General features: G+C 41.4%; 1 protein-coding gene and 1 non-coding gene across 4 annotated transcripts in view; one reads left to right on the top strand and one right to left on the bottom strand.

Annotated features, from left to right (window-relative positions):
- Positions 1-13,023, bottom strand: part of RAD54L2 (RAD54 like 2) — an 88,079-nt gene that overhangs the window by 73,435 nt on the left and 1,621 nt on the right. The window contains exon 2 of one of the 3 annotated variants that reach the window (XM_029244050.1): positions 12,059-12,213. The exons of the other annotated variants lie outside the window; for them this stretch is intronic. The gene's annotated coding sequence lies outside the window, so the exon portion shown is untranslated. The remainder of the gene's footprint in view (positions 1-12,058; positions 12,214-13,023) is intronic. 3 annotated transcript variants of the gene reach the window in all.
- On the top strand, positions 358-429 carry TRNAG-CCC. The gene has a single exon. It is a non-coding gene; the product is annotated as a tRNA-Gly (tRNA).

Genomic DNA, 13,023 nt, shown 5'->3' with positions numbered 1-13,023 from the left:
GTATGAATAGTTTTATGTATGTATTCCTGTAGATGTATATACCAAAAATATTTCCAAAAGGGTATAATATTCAGAAATTAAACCTCTCGCGTATCTTGCTGCTTGGACCAGTTCAGCAATTCTTCATTGGCCCTCAATTCTTCCTCCCCATCCCCTCACCGTTGAATACTTACCAACTCATCACCACACCACCTAAACAATTTCTCTTCTGCCAATGGTCAAGAATTCTTTACATTTATAAGTTTTGTCAATCTTATTAACTAACAACACTGACTGCATCCACTGCCTTTGGGTACTCACGGAGTAAAATGGTGAGTATAAATTACCCCACTACTTAAATCATTATCTCTGGGGACTTCCCCAGTGGTCCAGTGGTTAAGACTCTGCACTCCCAATGCAGGGGCCCAGGTTCGATCCCTGGTCAGGGAACTAGATCCCACATGCCGCAACTAAAGATCCCGCAAGCAGCAATGAAGATCCCGCATGCCGCAAAAACAACCCGGTGCAGCCAAATAAATAAATATTAAAATCAATCAATCAATCATTATTTCTTACTCTCTTTTTCTTCCTTCTGCAATTTAAGCAAGGTAAAATGTTAGCTATAATTCCATTAAAAAATTAAAGCACCTTTTTATTGGGAGTGAAAAAAGGGAATCTTAGTGTTGTTAGGCTTAGTGTCAATCTACTTAAGGACATAGGTAAGATTACATTTATTAAGTGCCTTAATAAATGCACTTTATTAAGTGCATTAAGCACTTAATAAAGCAACTAAGCCCATGGGCGACAACTACTGAGCCTGCACTCTAGAGCCCATGCACCACAACTACCGAAGCCTGCGCGCCTAGAGCGTGTGCTCACAAGAGAAGCCACCGCAATGAGAAGCCCGGAGGAGGCAAACCTTGAGGCAACCCCTGAAGCAAGGCAGAATTAGACAAGTGATGCGGTGAGGAGAAGACATTCCACACAGGAGTCATGACTTGGATCTGAGGTGCACTGAAAAGGCAGAAAGTGTCCGGTTTTCTGGAAAGGGAGATAAAATGATTCATCAATAAGTACTGATTGGGACTTCCCTGGTGGCACAGTGGTTAAGAATCCACCTGCCAATGCAGGAGACACAGGTTCGAGCCCTGGTCCGTGAAGATCCCACATGCCATGGAGCAACTAAGCCCATGTGCCACAACTACTAAGCCTGTGCTCTAGAGCCCACGAGCCACAACTACTGAGCCTGCATGCCACAACTACTGTTGCCCTCATGCCTAGAGCCTGTGCTCCGCAACAAGAGAAGCCACGCAATGAGAAGCCCACGTGCCACAAGTAGAGAAAGCCGCTCACGGCAACAAAAACCCAATGCAGCCAAAAATAAATAAATAAGTAAATTTATTAAAAAATAAAATAAGTAAGTACTGATTAAGCACCTAGTATTGACCAGTACTGGTAGGTACTAAAGATACAGAGATGAGAGAACCCTGGTCACAGAGTGATGGCTGGAGCCCTCCAGGAATCATCCAGTCAACTGACACAGATACATAAACACGTAAGATGAGCAATCTGGTAAGTATAACATATGACTAAAGTTGATGACTAGATAAACAGAATGTAGCATATCCATAGAGTGGAATATTATCGAGCAATAAAAGGGAAGGAAGTACTAACGCATGCTACAGCATGGGCAAACTTGAAAACATTATGCTAAGTGAAACAAACCAGTCACAGAAGGCCACATACTATATGATTCCATTTATCTGAAATGCCCAGAATAGGCAAAACCATTGAAACAGAAAGTAGATTAGTGGTTACCTGTGGGTAGGGGGAAGGAAGAATTAGGGAGTGGCCGCTTAATGAGTACAAGTTTCTTTTTGCAGAAAAGAAATGTTTTGGGACTTGCCTGGAGGCACAATGATTAAGAATCCGCCTGCCAATGCAGGGGCCACGTGTTCGAACCCTGGTCTGGGAAGATCCCACATGCCGAGGAGCAACTAAGCCCATGGGTGACAACTTCTGAGCCTGCGCTCTAGAGTCCACGTGCCACAACTACTGAAGCCTGTGTGCCTAGAGCGCATGCTCACAACAAGAGAAGCCACCACAATGAGAAGCCCACACATCACAACGAACAGTAACCCCCGCTTGCAGCAACTAGAGAAAGCCCGCGCGCAGCAACGAAGACCCAACGCAGCCAAAAATAAATAAATAAAATAATTAATCAAAAAACAAAAACAAAAAAAAGAAAGGAAATGTTCTGGAATTATATAGTGGTGATGGTTGCATAACCTTGTGAATATACTAAAAATCACTGAATTAAAACACTTTAAAATGGTGGAAATTTATGGTATGTGAATTATATTTCAAAGGAAGGGAGGGAGGGAGGAAGGAAAAGGTTCTACAGGACAGAGAAGGAAATAATTTTGCCTGGAAAGGCTGGTGAAGACTTCCCAGAGGAGGCAACAGATCTGAACGTCAAAGGACAATGTCTTCTTTCCTTAAAAAGAGACTGATGGAAATAGAGACACAGATGTAGAGAACAAACATATGGACACCAAGGGGGGAAAGTGGCGGGGGTGGGGTGGGGCAGTGATGTGATGAATTGGGAGATTGGGATTGACATGTATACACTAATACGTATAAAGTGTATAACTAATAAGAACCTGCTGTATAAAATTCAAAAAGAAAAAAAAAAAGAAGAGACTGATGAAGTCATTCAGAGAGAGGTAATGACATATGCAGAAGTACAGTTCCATAGGAATAGAGGCTGGGGGAGTAAATGGGGAAACTGTGAGAAGAAGACAGGCCAGATCTTGATCCAGCAGTCTCTGGAGGACTTTGTTTAGGAGTCTGAACTTCGTCTTATATAAAAATTGGCAAATATGTGGCACTTGGCACCACTCTCCTGTCTGCACCTCTGGCAGACATAACTATTATGCCATCGAGCCCTTCTCTGCTGAGCTCAGAAGTGGCCTCAGTATCTGTCTCCATGCAATCCTTCCCACAGTCCATGTGCCCCCAGTGGGAGCCACTAAAGGATCTCAAGCAGGGAAGTGGCATCATCTGAATTCCCAATTTAAAAAGAACACCGGTGGGACTTCCCTAGTGGCGCAGTGGTTAAGATTCCACACGGGTTCAATCCCTGTTCAGGGAACTAGATCCCACATGCATGCCACAACTAAGGAGCCTGCCTGCCTCAACTAAGACCTGATGCAACCAAATAAATAAAAAAAAAAAAAAAAAAAAAAAGAACACTGGTAACTATGTGGAGCACTATTTGAAAACTGGCTTTAGGAACCCCAGCTACAGGAACAGCAGAAGGATTTTTAACTGGAGAGAAATGGGTGATAGACAACCCTTTCAGAAGGACTATAAAAATGAGAGAAGGAAGGAAGGAAAATCAACCATCATAATCCAGGACTATACCTGGAGGCCCTGGGTTAAGAGGAAAGAAACCAGAAAGAGTGGAGAAGGGGTAAGGCATTAACAAGGAAAAGTCACAGGAAGGAAAAGGAAAAATTATATATGAATCTGAGGCTTGAAGTCTGTCATACCCTTCACCAAAATCAGAAAGAACAGTAGAGGGATAGCTGGTTTGGTGGGGAGAAATGAAAAAATCCATGCAAGGTATTTGATAAGTGCTAGAAAATAAACATAAAAGAGCCAACTGGTAGTAAACATGCTTTGGACAGGAAAGCAGCACACCAGTGAAGAATAAAGGCTCTGGGACGAGATGGCCTGGGTCAGAGTCCCAGCACTGCCACTTTGTATCTAAGGAATACTAAAGAAGTTACTTAATTTCTCTAAACCTAGATTTCTTTCTTTATAAAATGAGAAGAATAACAGTACATATGTAAGATTTCTTTTTTAATTAAGTGAAAAAAATAATTAGCATATTGCCTAGCACACAGTAAGTTAGCTTTCAATTAATGTTGGTGATTACCTTTAGCTACTCCATGATGACAGTATGTAGTATGACCAGCTATGCTTTGGAGAAGCTAAGCTGTATTACCCAAAGAGTTGGAAAATCTTCTCAACTCTGAGATAGGACAGGAAAGCAGAGGATTCTTTGAATTTTGAGTTCAAGGAATTAGTACCTGAATTAGTACCATTTCACAAGCTCGGCCTTTTAGGTTTAAAAACATTTCCTTGGGCTTCCCTGGTGGCGCAGTGGTTAAAAATCCACCTGCCAATGCAGGGGACATGGGTTCGAGCCCTGGTCCGGGAAGATCCCACATGCCGTGGAGCAAATAAGTCCTTGCACCACAACTACTTAGTCTGCGCTCTAGAGCCTGCGTGCCTCAACTACTGAAGCCCACGCGCCTAGAGCCCGTGCTCCGCAACAAAAGAAGCCACCGCAACGAGAAGCCCGCGCACTGCAATGAAGAGTAGCCCCCACTCACCACAACTAGAGAAAGCCTGCGTGCAGCAACGAAGACCCAATGCAGCCAAAAGTAAATAAATAAATAAATTTATTAAAAAATAAATAAAGGGCTTCCCTGGGGTGCAGTGGTTGAGAGTCCGCCTGCCGATGCAGGGGACACGGGTTCGTGCCCCGGTCCGGGAAGATCTCACATGCTGAGGAGCGGCTAGACCCGTGAGCCATGGCCGCTGGGCCTGTGCGTCTGGAGCCTGTGCTCCATAACGGGAGAGGCCACAACAGTGAGAGGCCCACGTACCGCAAAAAAATAAAAAATAAATAAAATAAAAGCATTTCCTTAAGTGTTCTTAACTTGAAGCAAAGTCTACTTTAGCTCAGTCACTTATTCAATCAGTATTTATTGCAAACTCTTAGTACAAAGAATTGTGCTGGACACTGTAGGATGCAAAATTACACGCAGTGTAAACGTGGTATCTATCCTCAAGAAGATTACACTAGGAGGGAAGAAAAGCTTAACACACACAAATAGCTGAAGCACCAGGCATACTGTAAAATGTTACTGATGCACTGCCAGTCATGAGAGTCAGAAGAGGGAGGACTCACTTCCAATGTGGATGAAGCTGTCACCTGAACTTAGTCTAGAAAGATGGTCAGAAATTCAATCGGCAAGAACACAGGTTCAGGAGAAACAATGTGAATAGGACAGCCAAAGAAAACAATGTGAATACAGACACAAAGCTGAAAAGTGCTAAATGTATGTTTCTGGAAGAGCCAGGAGTCAGGATTAACTGAAGAACTAGCCACAAGATAACTGGCCCTATGTTGAAGACAAATGAAAGGGAAAAGCCATAGGATGAAGCCTGGATATCCTGAGAGAGGCCAGATGGGAAAGGCCAGAAACTTGTTTGGGGAGTAGAATGATGCATGTGGTCCCACATATGCTGAGCAAGACATTTTTGAAACCACCTTCTCACAGCTGAGAGGATTTTAAAGCTGCACAGGACTTCAGACTCTAATCCAGCCCTACCATCCTTCTGACTGAGGACACCAAGATCAAGAGAGGTGACTGAACTGCCCAAGCCATGGAGTTAGTGGCAAGATTGAGTGAAGCCCTGGTGGGCAGACTCAGTTCAGGGCACTTTACACTCATTCCCATGACCAGAAAGACATGTCTAAAAGCCAGGACGAAATGTGGGTTTGTTGCTTGGTAAAGAAACCAGGGTTATAGAATTGAGTCACTTGGATAGCCTGAAGTGGTGGGAGTGAAAGAGCTAGATTTCTGAGGGTCAGACTACAGAGGGAATAGAAAAGGAAAAACAACAAACCTGGGTTACATCCACATCCAGGAGGAAAAAGGAAGGGGTTTTTAAACATCTGAGAGGCAGGCAGAGAATCAGGACAGTGCAGAATCTTAGAAGCCAAGGTCAGTGTCTCCTCTTCAGCTGACAGATATGTGTTCCATAAATATCTGCTGAATGAATGGATAGATGAAGACAGAGTAAATGCAAAAAATGTTTGAGCTCCCACGTAGGTAAAGCACAGTGCTAAGCACTTCATATGGGAATAAATGAGGTAACTTCACAACCACCCTATTAGGCAGCATTATCATCATTATCTCACTGCATTTCAAGATGAGAAAACAAGTTTAAAAATTGCCCAAGTTAAACAGCAGGTATCAGAGACAGGATTAAATATCAAGTCCTCACTATTAAGGAAATGTTAATTTTTATCAGGGTAGAAAATGGCAAGGTAATGGTGTTTAAGAAAAAAAATATTCTTATTAGTTAGAGACACACACTCAGTGACAAAGTCTGAGATTTACCTTTAAAATATGCCAATAACAGCAAAAAAAGGTGGGAAGGACAATTGAAAGAAAAAATTGGGGAAATATTGGTCACTATTGAAATTGAGTGATGGGTCCATGGGGTTCATTATACTATACTCCCTGCTGTTGTATGTTTGAAATTTTCCATAATAAAAAGTCCACTCATATGCAGCTTCCCTCCCTGCAAAGATGGTAGGGAATGGGGAATTAGTCAAAACAAGGGAGAACAAACATCAAGAAAAACATTTTTGTCTGGGCAACAAGGAATTCACTCAGAGATAGTATTCAGGAGAAAAACAGGACCAGAAGCCAGACCACAAAGGATTAAGAGATATAGATAAAGCAAGTAGTGAGGAAATGGCAGTAAAACTGCATTTTAGATAAAAGGGACAGGAAGGAGAGGGCTAGGATGGCATTAGAGGTCAAGTTACTATGGTTCTACCTTGTATGTAGGTAAAAACAAAAAGGGGAGGGAGGGAGAATAGGAAGATGCTAGAAAGAAGATAACTGAGTAATCAATTAATTAATTGATCAATCTTTATATGAAACAAAAACATGAAAAGATGCTCATCACTTACATTTAAGGAAATGTAAATAAAAGTTATCTAGGTTTTAATTGTCAAAGATTAAATTTATTGACAATGTTCAGTGTTAGAGGAGAAATATAAATTGATATAATCTTTCAAAAGTTATGTGACAGGGCTTCCCTGGTGGCGTGGTGGTTGAGAGTCCGCCTGCCGATGCAGGGGACACGGGCTGGTCCGGGAAGGTCCCACATGCCGCGGAGCGGCTAGGCCTGTGAGCCATGGCCTGCGCGCCTGGAGCCTGTGCTCCGCAACAGGAGAGGCCACAACAGTGAGAGGCCCACATACCGCAAAAAACAAAAAAAAAAAGTTATGTGATAATATCTAGTAAAATTTTAAACATGCATAACTTTTGACACAGAAACTCCACTTGTAGGAATTTATCCTAAGAAGTATACGGAGTACAGAAGATACGAAGATATATTTACAAGGATGCTTGTAACTGCAGAGAAAAAGAAACAAATGGCTATCACCAGGGGACTAGGAAAATTGATAGAAATTAACTACGTAACTATTAAAAGATAGATATGTGTCCGAAACATGGGAAAATGCCCAAAATAAAGGCATTAAATGAAGACAGAAAGCAAATTATAGAAAAGTAGATATACTGTTATTCCATTTCTGTAAAAAGGAATTACTTTATCTCACACACATACAGAAGCACAAATACATCCATGTCAGCATACACAGTGGAAAAAAGTGTGGATATATATAAACCAAATTCATGATAGTGGTTAACATTGAGACATGGGATTATGGGTTCCTTTCCTTATTTAAAAATGCCTCCTGGGAGGGGGAAGGGTAAACTGAAAAAACTTTAAAAAAATAAATAAAATTAAAAAAAAATAAAAATGCCTGAATTTTACTGTGGTCATATATTACTTGCATAATCAGGAAAAAAGTCAAGGAATTTCCAAAAGCAAGAGTAATGAAAGTGCCATAATAGAAAGGAAAGGGGAAAAATTTAGTGAGCACAAGCCCTAAAGTGAAGTCACAGGTCAAGAATGAGGCAGACAGAGAGCAGGTCTAGGGCCTGAGGGAAAAACAGCCTTGCAAAACGTGCAAGCAGCTGCTGTGGGAACTGGGACCCTGAGAATGCAGCACAAGAGCACCCGGAAGGGCAGAGACAGCTCAACTGAAGTGAGGCAGTGGGAACTGCTGACAACCAAAGCAGCCCATTTTCCTGACTCCCCAGAAACACTGGGCAGCCTAGGGGCAGCGAAAGAAGCCAGGGGAGAGAATTCAGGGTTGGCAACTGGCAGAGTGCAAAGGTTCAAGCAGGTTCTCAGACCTGGGGAGGGCAGCAACGTAACTGTGGACCATGGCAAACCAGCATCCAAACTAAGGTGGGAGGTGGGTGAAATAGTAGAGAAGAGAAAGGTAGAGAGATAGGGTGGGGGAAGACAGTGAGAGTGGATGGCACAATGAGAACAAAGAGCCTAAGCTCAATCCAGAATCACACTTAAAGGATTCTTTCCCAAATTTCCATTTTTCTTCCAATTTCTAAACATCATCACATTAGGAGGAAGATCCCAATTTGTGTCACTGGGCTTCAAGGGCAAAAACTCTCCACCTGGTTTTGGGTGTTTCTCATAACCCGTAAGGGATCTGTGAGGAAGGTGGAGGCTCCATCTAGGTTCCCCCCACACCCAGCTCTTGCAGAGTTACTAGGCTGCTGTTAATAGAGCAGAAGCTCTACTCCCTGTGTGGCACTACCTTCTTTGTGTGTATCCTCTACTGGCCAGAAGCCTGGAATAAGGAGTGACTGTAACCCCCAAACTGAAGCCCTAAGAATATCTCATGAGGACGTTAAAAAAGGCCCTAAACTTAGAAAACCTGGCATCAAGTCCCACCTTTTTTTATTGTCTTTGTGAACTTGAAAGCAAGCCACTTCACCTCTTTGTGTTTGCTTCTTCATCTATAAAATGGGGATATCTGCCTAACAGTGTTGCTGGGAGGATGTAGTAAAGTAAAATGTACATCAAAGTGTTTTATAAAACAATAATATCATACATATGAAAGGTATACGTATACTTATCATAGTAAAGCAAACATTTTTCAATTCTACCTATATATCACTTTCATCAATGGTGCTATAAAACCATAAATGGGTGCTAGCACCTTCAATGTGCCTATGCTGGCTGAAATTGTCCATGTTTTTATTGCTTTTAACCTATATAACAATTTTCTTCACAAGATTTCAACACTGCTCACAAATTTCAATTTAACAGTTGCTTGCCACATTTAAAGTGCCTTATGCTTTGTCTCAGTTTTCCTTTTTATCTCATGTCAATTTTTATCTTTAACTACAGTTACTTTTCATGCTTTCCTTTTCTTCAGTCTGTTTGTCACCTACATGAAAGAATAACCGCATTAGGTAGGCTTCAATAGAGTTTCTTACACCTGGACAATGGGATTCCTATGTGGTCTGATCAACCATGAAAATTAATTCAAAGTAATTTAGGTAGTATATTCTCAAGTTATTTTACCACTAAGAAGAACCAAGAGGGTGACTAAATGAATTGGCACAATTCCATTACTTCTAGGTTAATAACTCAGAACACAGAGCTTCCTAACAAAGAACTAGTATATCAATTTCAGTGTTAGTACAGTATTAGGCTGAACAAAGGACTAATACAGATAATTTCATAATCACTGAGTTCAAATTCCTAAATAAAGTTTGGGCAAATGATCTTATATCCTGAATATGGCCACATTGAGCTCAGCTGGATCTTCAAAAAGTCCATCAGCAGACAAAAGTCACAACATCCTAGTGTTAAATCCATTACCTACACCCAGGCTGGACGTAGCTGTCTAGAGACCTTGTAGCCCAAACTGACTAGTCACTGTTCTTCACACGAGGACAAATTGCTCAGAGCAGTAAATGGCCAGTGGAAGATCTAGATAATACCCATAAAGAACTGTCACATTCTCTTCGAAGGGAAACTTTTGCCAAGACCTAAAGAGAGCAAGTAATAGCTCCCCAGCATCAAAACCATAAACATATGGAATAAGCAACACATTTTCACAGCAAAATTATGTATTGCTTTTAGCAACCTGGAAATACAAAGGCAGAAGCACTGCTTCAGCCAGGATCTGAGGCACCCATGAAATCAGAACTCTCATCACATCACCAGCTCCACAAGGAATGATTTCATGATATTTTACATGCAGAGGTCATTCATTTCTTCACTAAACATTTATTGAGTAGCTACTTCTGTATCAGAAATGTTTAGATACTGGGATATAGAGTTAAACAAGACGAGGTCCTGCCCTCACGTAGGTCACAACATAGGCACAGAAAACACACAAAAATACCCAAAGTTAAGAGTACAGTGATTATGAAAGAAGCTTTCACAGATTGCAATGCCATACAAAGGAAAGGCATTCAGCCTAATCTGGGAAGAATCAAGGAAGAGTTTTAAGTGATGGTGCCTGAATTCCTAGTAAATTCAAGCCTAAGAGTCAAACAAGCACTAGAACGGGAGGAATATTAGTAGGAGAAATAGCCTGAGAATGCTGGGACATTCAAGGAGCTCACTATAACTGGAGCCTAAAGTGACAGAGGAGGGCTTCCCTGGTGACGCAGTGGTTGAGAGTCCACCTGCCGATGCAGGGGACACGGGTTCGTGCCCCGGTCCGGGAAGATCCCACATGCCATGGAGCGGCTGGGCCCGTGAGCCATGGCCACTGAGCCTGCGCGTCCGGAGCCTGTACTCCACAACGGGAGAGGTCACAACAGTGAGAGGCCCGCGTACCGCACACACACAAAAAAATAATAATAAAAAAAAAAAGTGACAGAGGAATTGTGGCAGAAGAGGACTAGAAAGGAAGATACCAAAGAGGTCAGGTCATAAAGGTCTTTGTGAGATGTTGAAGTAGAGATATATCAGGATCTAGATGTTCGTGTATTTTGAGGCCAGGGGAGTATTATTTACTTTTAACTGAAGTTAAAGACCACCCCAAACGGAGGGGGAATTTGACTAAGGAAGACTGGAAGAGATTTAGGGCCAGTTATTTTGAATCATTTCTGTCTGGCTCATACTTATTTTTCTCTCTACTTTTTTTTTCCCCCTCTCACAGGGAAAAAATAAAACTGAACAATTCTATAACAAAGCCTGTGAACCTTCTGTTCATCAAAAACATTTCTGAACAGAGTGCTAGATTCTATCAAACTAGCCCAAATTAGAGAAAGACGACAAATCTCTCCAGCATCTGGAGCCTTCCAGGCAAAAAGACCAAAGTCAGGTATATGATGCCAACAGAAGAAAGCTAGAGAAATATTCTGATCAGGGGCCACATAGAATATGCTGCCTGGCATACTCCAGCACTCTGTCACTGGGGATGCCCACTGTTCCCAAAACAAGGACATGCCAAACAGTTACCTCCTGGCTTCTCCATAGAAACTGCCAGGAAAAAACCTACCAGTGCCAGGAATGACCTTGGACTTTATAGTGTTGACTCCCGGCCACCAGTACTGGATAAAGACTACCTCAACAATTCTCTCACCTGTCCAGGGTGCCAACAGGTGTAGACAGAAGGCTGCCTTCCTCACCAGACAAGGAAACTGAACCTCTCATCCATGCATAGCACCCAGCCACACACCTATTACTAATACTACTAAGAACAGTAACTCCCACATAATGATATACACAACCTACTACTAACAGCAAGCACTGACCACCCATTAAGCACCAGGCCCTCATCTCCAGTCCTCACTACAACCTGCAGAGGTTATTTTAACCCCATTTCACAGACTGAAAAAAATTAAATTAAATTAAAAAACAAGGCTCAGAAAGGTTAACAGCTTACGCAGGTCAAAAAGCAAGCAAGAGGTAGAGATGGGATGACCCCAAAGATCATGCTCTTTCCATTGTACTAGACACCTCAGAATCTTCCCAAAGAAATCAAACACTCTAAGCCTTCTTTCCAAGAGTTTCTGAGGTTATCCATCTGACTAAGAGGTAGTCAAAACATTTTTCAGCAGTCAGTTTGCCTTCAAAGCAACAAAATAAAGCAGTTTTCATTTTATTTGATCAAGTGAATATTCCAGATGGAAAAATGAAAGAGACTTCAAAGAATTTATTTATTATCTAAGTGTCTTGATTTTAAACCTCTTCATTTATTTTTGGGCAAAATACATACAGAGAGATAGAGAAGAGAGCGAAGGACAGAATTTCATTTAACTAGATAGGAATGGAGATTAACAATTAAAGCAAAAAAGCATTCAAATATAATTTATGCAGTAATAATTAAGAGGCAAGGAATTTCAAACAGGCTGAGCCTTACCTCAATCTTATTCCTCCTGTTCTAGGAGACAGCACTCCAAGACATCAGCAGACACTCCCAGCCTACATACAGTGAACCAGACAAAGGGAGTAAGCAACGCCTTCATGCTCCCAAAACCACAGTGGGAAGGAAAGTGTGATGGCTTCCTGAGGAACCTAAGCACATATACAGTATTTGTAAATCATAGCTCATCAAGACACACACAGCAACAAAATGTTTACCTTGTGGTTTGTCTACAGGCATACTTAAAGTTAACAGGTGTATGTGAATAAAACAAAGCAAAAACAACCCCATACCATTGTGAACTTTTCCCATGGAAATATATGAGGATAATCAATTGTCACTAGTCAAAATCAATACTTTTTAAAAACTTTATTCAGTGGTTTTACTGATTAAAAGCTTGATATGCCTGAATCACTTCTTCCTTCATAGACCTATAGCCACTTCTGAAATATGAACTATTACTATTAAAACATGAAAAACATCACCATTGTAGAGGTACCCAACACAGTGCCTGGCATAATTCAATAGATATTGGTTTATGAAAGAATGAGTTATTTAAGATAGAAAACTTAAGAGAAAGAGACAGACAGAAATAATACAGTGCAAGGGAAATATATGATTTTTTAAAGATTAAGGGGAAAAATAATCCCCAGAACCATCAGTACAACTACAAATAGTCAGAATTACCTCACATCTCACCTGAAAATTTATACTCTAATATACTCCAATGAGGCAATACAACTCCAAACACTCTAAACAAACTGAAAGTGCAATGATTCTGACACTTTTTTTTCATATGAGATTTGATATCTCATCTATAGACAACACACCAACTTTTGCCTGAATACTACATAGAGAGAGCTCTGGTGCACAGATGCAGGCCTCAGCTATTTGGAGTTTGCACATTGCCTTTCAATGATACAGATGAGACACAGTGTACAGACCAGACAGACAACACTTCT

The sequence above is a fragment of the Monodon monoceros genome, unplaced genomic scaffold (genome assembly GCF_005190385.1).
Source record: "Monodon monoceros isolate NGI ecotype Baffin Bay Population unplaced genomic scaffold, NGI_Narwhal_1 Super_Scaffold_3, whole genome shotgun sequence".
Classification (NCBI taxonomy): domain Eukaryota; kingdom Metazoa; phylum Chordata; class Mammalia; order Artiodactyla; family Monodontidae; genus Monodon; species Monodon monoceros.
Note: the sequence above shows the minus strand (reverse complement) of the source record. Positions and strands in the feature narration are given on the sequence as shown.